This window comes from Mya arenaria, chromosome 8 (assembly GCF_026914265.1).
Source record: "Mya arenaria isolate MELC-2E11 chromosome 8, ASM2691426v1".
In the NCBI taxonomy this organism is placed as follows: domain Eukaryota; kingdom Metazoa; phylum Mollusca; class Bivalvia; order Myida; family Myidae; genus Mya; species Mya arenaria.
Genome location: NC_069129.1, coordinates 9416932 through 9423112, shown reverse-complemented (window position 1 = coordinate 9423112; position 6181 = coordinate 9416932).

Here is a 6181-nt window from a genome sequence, read left to right as displayed (position 1 = left end):
ATATGATTCAACTTCAAAGACAACATTGTTCTACTTCATCTGACGTTAGATAGCCTTTGTTCATACCGTGGAGGCATTGCTTAAAACGAATGTGTTAAAAATGCAAGGCTTTGAGGAGCTATTTAAGCAGTCACTGTTCGTGCCATGACTTACATCAAAGTCCATGATGTCACTGAGCGGTGTTTTTTATGTTTTATGCAGACTGCATCATTTCTAAAAATAGTTCCTTTGATTTACCTCAGAAAAGCCGCTCGTTCAACATCAAAGAAAACGACAGCGACACCGAAAGCAGTTCTACGTAAACGCGTGTATATATAAAGGTCTGTGGTAAGCAGTCAGTCCAACCTTGCAGCATGGACGAGAAAGATTACACAGATGTTGTAGAGTTTGTAAAAAATGGGAAGTATCCCGTTTCTGTAAAAGACAAGAACAAAAAGAGGAATTTTCGTAGAAAGTGCAAACCTTTTATTTTTGATGACGGGTTGTATTATAAGAAAACCAGCTCATCAAAACGTTTGCAAGTTGTTAAGAAAGGGAAGACAGATGACATCATTCAGAGCATGCATGCATCAGATCACGGAGGACATTTGGGAGTTTCAAAAACGTAAGTTTGATATAATGATTTCATTATCATGACCAAAAAGGAACTTGTGATTCCTGTGAGCCTGTGTTAGATATGACATTTAAGATTATTTAAATTAGTACGAAAGCTGAATAACAAAAGCGTCAAAACGTGACTGAACTCGTAATAACGAGATAAATATCTCGTAAAAACGACTAAGTATCTCGTTATAACGAGACAACTATCTTGTTATTAGACTTGTACGGATTATGACGGACACGGACACTGAGAGCGAACAACCGACAGGCAGGGGATACTCTCAAAGTTATTTCATGCTTTAAAACAGTCATGTATGTATAAATAAGGCGTATCAGATGAGTCGTTTTACAAACTAACATTAAGCTCTAGATCTTTGTATCAGTTATGATTAATTTTCGATTATAATAACTGTAAATATATTGTGAGAACAGTCCGAACGCAATATTTTGGTTTTCGCTGACAAAACCATTATACTGAAAAAGGTAAAGAATATATAACGGTACTTGATTTTAAAGTTTATAATATAGGTGAACAGGTCTTTGGATCATTCCATTATTAGATAAAACTGAAATAAAGTGTTTTGTCTATATATTGTCCGCTTTTCATGCCAATAGTAAATGATACTGGTTTATTTTGATATGCAGTGTGCAATATTAAAGTATAGTCCGTTTAAAAAAGCTGATTATGAGATACGAGTTTATTGTCAATAAATAGGGGTGTAATGATCGGATGACTCCAGGTAAATGTTATTGTTTTGATAAGTATTTTATTTACTTGATGCATTAGCATATTCACTTTAATTTAATTGTCCTCTAAAATGCTCTGTACTTAATGAAATTACAGATATTAATTTCTCATATAGAGTCGCTGGCCCAGTGGTATCGTTCAGATCTATGACGATAGCGGTTGTGGGTTCGAACCTCAAGTGAGGAAGTTTTTTTTATGCCCCCCCCCCCCCACAAAGTGGGAGGCATATAGTGATTGCACTGTCTGTCCGTTCGTCCGTTCGTTCGTTCGTCCGTCCGTCCGTCCCGTTTCGTGTCTTCGTCATAACTTCTTAACTGTTGAATGGATTCGAATCAAACTTCACAGAATTGTAAAGCACCATGAGAAGGTGTGTCGCGTCCAACTCTCAGTTCCCCAGGTCCAAGGTCAAGGTCACACTTAAAGGTCAAAGTTCAAATCTTTCGTGTCTTGGCCATAACTTCTTTACTATTGAATGGATTTGAATCAAACTTCACAGAATTGTAAAGCACCATGAGACGGTGTGTCGCATCCAACTCTCGGGTCCCCCAGGTCCAAGGTCAAGGTCACACTTAAAGGTCAAAGTTCAATTTTTTCGTGTCTCAGCCATAACTTCTTTACTATTGAATGGATTTGAATCAAACTTCACAGAATTGCAAATTTTGAGTTCAAACATTTCAAGGTCAAGGTCATCCTTCAAGGTCAAAGGTCAAATTAAGGTCAATGTGCTAGGGGGGCATTTGTCTCTTACAGTGACAGCTCTTGTTATTTCATTTTTGGAAAGAATTACATAGTTTGTATTTAGTAATGTTATGTAAAAATCTAAATCACGAGAACCTCACTTATCTCGATTTTGCATGTATAATTCAAATAAGGTCCGAGTACACATAATAAGTAGACAGTATCCTCCAAGTAAACTATAAGAATGCCAGGAAAGTATTTGAATTCCGCCGAAAAGGAAAAGGTTGTATCTGTGCACTTATGAGGATCGAACCCATGATCATAACATGTGTAGTGTTCCGCATTCTTCCATTATACCACTACGCCACAGTCATTGAAAGTTGCTTATGTAAACTCAAAACTAATTCTAATAATTCTATCGTCATTTAGAACATTTAGAACAACATGTATTGGATTTCAACTTGTCTCAGGTGCATCCATGGCTAGCTTTATTTTTAGTAATGATACTACAGTGAAACTTGTAATAGGTGACTTTCCGTGAGACCTTAACAAAAAGGTCACGTATGACTGGGAGTCTTTTAATTCAGGTCCACTAACGTCAAGTGTTTCAATTTATTATTTGTTCTTGTAAATCCTGATGCCTGTCTTTTTCTTGGATTATGGTATTTAAATTGATATAAGATATTCCCTATTTAGAATATGTATACGTATTTGCATTATTATTTGTCTAATTCCTTTTTACTTGTTTTGCAAGCCATTTTGTCTGCCGTGATATCATATTACTGCACATCGGTTGAGTTTTCAAATCCCGCGTTTATTCATCGGGTAATGGATAGGTTTATATGAGATTATATTTCCATCATATTTTATTATTGTTTGGTAATACTAAAAGGAGCAGGGATTTTGAAATTTCGAAATTTTAATTAGGTTGGTAGCTCCAATTCGATTTTCTCACAAGAAAAGTTGTTCGTACGGATTATATAAAATGAACTCGTGCATCCACAGATCGTCCAATTTTGGACATATTAGAAGTTATGGTTAAATTGACTTAACTCAGATAATAAAAGAGAAAAATAAACATTTTTGCCATAGCACACAGTAAAGTTAACACGCTGGTAAGAAATCCAAGATCCGAAGCGCTATATGTTAATGACTGAAAAATGCATGAAATTCGTTTAATTAAGCCATATTATCATCACGGGGTGCAAACATTACGGTCGTTTGTGGCGTCAGACAGGGAGTCTTTTAATTCAGTCAGTGACTTTATATAGATTTTTTTACGTCAGGCGGTCGTAAACAGGGTCGTATACGGCAGGAAGTTGTCTAAATCAGTGAGTCGCTAAGGCAAGGTTGACTGTATTTTGGTAACTTATCTGGACTAATAGTTATGTTTGCTTTGTTTCAGATGGGAAAAGATTTCGACTAGGTTTTACTGGAAAGGATGTTTCGAAGATGTACACACGTTTATACAGAACTGCGACAACTGTCAAAGAAAGGTGAACCTGAAGAAAGCAAAGAAGCCACTGCGACCTATCACAGTTCCCGCCGAGGCTTTCAAGCAAGTGGGCATGGACCTTATAGGTCCTCTAGAAACCTCTTATCAGGGTAAGTTTTGTCTGTCGGTTTGTTGGGCTGCTTTGGTAGACCCTGGTGACTTTGACTCGTAGACAATATATGTCGGGGCATTGTGGTGCCGCATAGCGGTGTTGCTGCATAAAGATGGTCAAACAAAATTATGCGGCGATTTTCAACGCATGCAGAGGGCATGTTTAGGCGGCAGAAAGGCCCCCTTTCGCCGCATAAAGAAACCCATTAAAACATAAACGATAATTACTAGTTACTTCTATGAAGTTTCAACCAGACCAGGATCTAGTTTTATGTACTCACTCTCTCTTCCTCTGAAAAAGTCTTAAGTTCCGAAGGTCATTCCATCTTACGTGGGGGCATATTTTATTCACTATACATTATATAGGGAAAAAAATTGTGAACGCAACTTCTCCTACACCGCTTGGTGGATTTTGTTCAAACTTTCACAGATGATCAACCTTAATGTGTAGATGATCGTAAAGACAGGAATTTTGGCTGTGATTGGTTTTAGCAAAATTATGGCCTTTTGATGTTTTATTCACTATACATTATATATGGAAAAAAAATTGTGAACGCAACTCCTCCTACACCGCTTGGGGGATTTTGTTCAAACTTTCACAGATGATCAACCTTAATATGTTGATGATCGTACAGACAGGAATTTTTGCTGCGTTTAGTCTTAGCAGAATTATGGCCCTTTGTTGTTTTATTCACTATACATTATATAAGGAAATATTTGTGAAGTAATAATTTTGGTATTAATATACTTATTAATTTCATATTTGAACACAACAAAGCTTTGAACTGGACCTTCAAAAAATTAATATGAAGATAACCTTGGCCTCTGAATGACCTTGACCTTCAAATTTAAAGCCTCATAAGGCCTTTGTGTTTGGAGTGGCTGCCACTATTTTTGTGACTAAAGTATACTAAAGAAATTATATATTTTTCAAGTTAAATTATATAAGAAATAACTGTTTTCTTAAAGCTTTTTAACAGATTTGTATATCCAATAAGCATTATAAGGAAAACAAAATATTTTATTACCTCCCTTAATTCTTTTTACTATATGTTTACATGTAGGATAATTAAAAGTGAGTGTTTCTTTACGTTTTATTGTTGACATTCCCTATTTAGACAAATGTTAAACCCATTTTTAACATAAAAATAAAAGCCTTATGGGACTTTAAAGTTTGAAATTTCCCAAAAGTGACTAAAACTTTGCTATTTATTTATTAGTTTTCTTCATGCTTGAGCACAACAACCTTTTTAAGACAAACTTAATATGCGCTAAAGATCAAATGATATAACATGTTACTAAGCATCATGTAGGGGTGCACCAGTGTCCTATGGACACATATCTAGTTGTTTTATGCGTGGCATGTCGCCGCATAAAGGTGGTCACCCTCTATATGCGTTGAAAATCACCGCATAAACGAGTCCGACCACCTTTATGCGGCAACACCGCTATGCGGCACCACAGGGCATAATAATGTTATGACCCCCGTAATAATACTATGACTGGGGGTCATAATACTATGACCGGGGGTCATAATACTATGACCGGGGGTCATAATACTGTGACCGGGGGTCATAATACTATGACCGGGGGGTCATAATACTGTGACCGGGGGTCATAATATTACGACTCCTCCACACATAGGAAAATGAGTCTCACACAAACCACTATATGAGGGTTATTTTCTGTGTGAGGCAGAGTCATAATATTGTGCCCCCGGTCATAAACTGTGACTGGGGGTCATAATTTTACATCTCCCCTACACATAGAAAACGCCCTTCACATAGTACCAACGGTTGCACTGCTCATTTTTAGTCACTATTATGCATAAAAGTAATGATGCGACTCATATTTCTATAAGGATCAGTTTGCTAAGTTACAATATACTTATATTGATAAAATCACCATGTCCAGTCTTCACGTGGTTTGACGGTGAAGTTAATGCTAAATGATGGTGGAAAACAACCTACTGGGTATTTCACCTCTGTACCACCGTACTCATTTGAAACGTTGTAATACATTGTAGTCAGTTTAACTTGAGATTTTTAGTTACTGGAGCGGTAGAGACGTATCGGTAATGCACCTGTTGAGTGGTGGTAAACTGAAATAGATTTTACGCAGTTTACGATTAGTTACAAGCAAAGCGACCGCCCATGTGAAACAGGGCCATGTGCGAAAGCAACTGCATTTCTTTTTAAGCACTGTAAATATATGTCGTATTTTTACGGGAAAACCATAGTTTATTAAATTAAATTTTGATAGTTCTGTATTTTTACGGGAAAACCATAGTTTATTAAATTAAATTTTGATAGTTCTGTAACTTAAACGCCGTCGACGGTTGCCAGCTGATATGTCAATGTACCAGCTGTTTATGACCTGTCAGTCAAATATGATCAGGCTTATTAGTCCCCTACGAGGACTATAGGAATGCCCTCCGTCAGTCTGTCCGTCCGTCCGTCTGTCCGTCCGTCCGTCCGAAAATCTGGATCCCGCGATATCTTCAAAATACTTAAAAAAAATTCATGAAACTTGGAATAGTGATAAAGGGC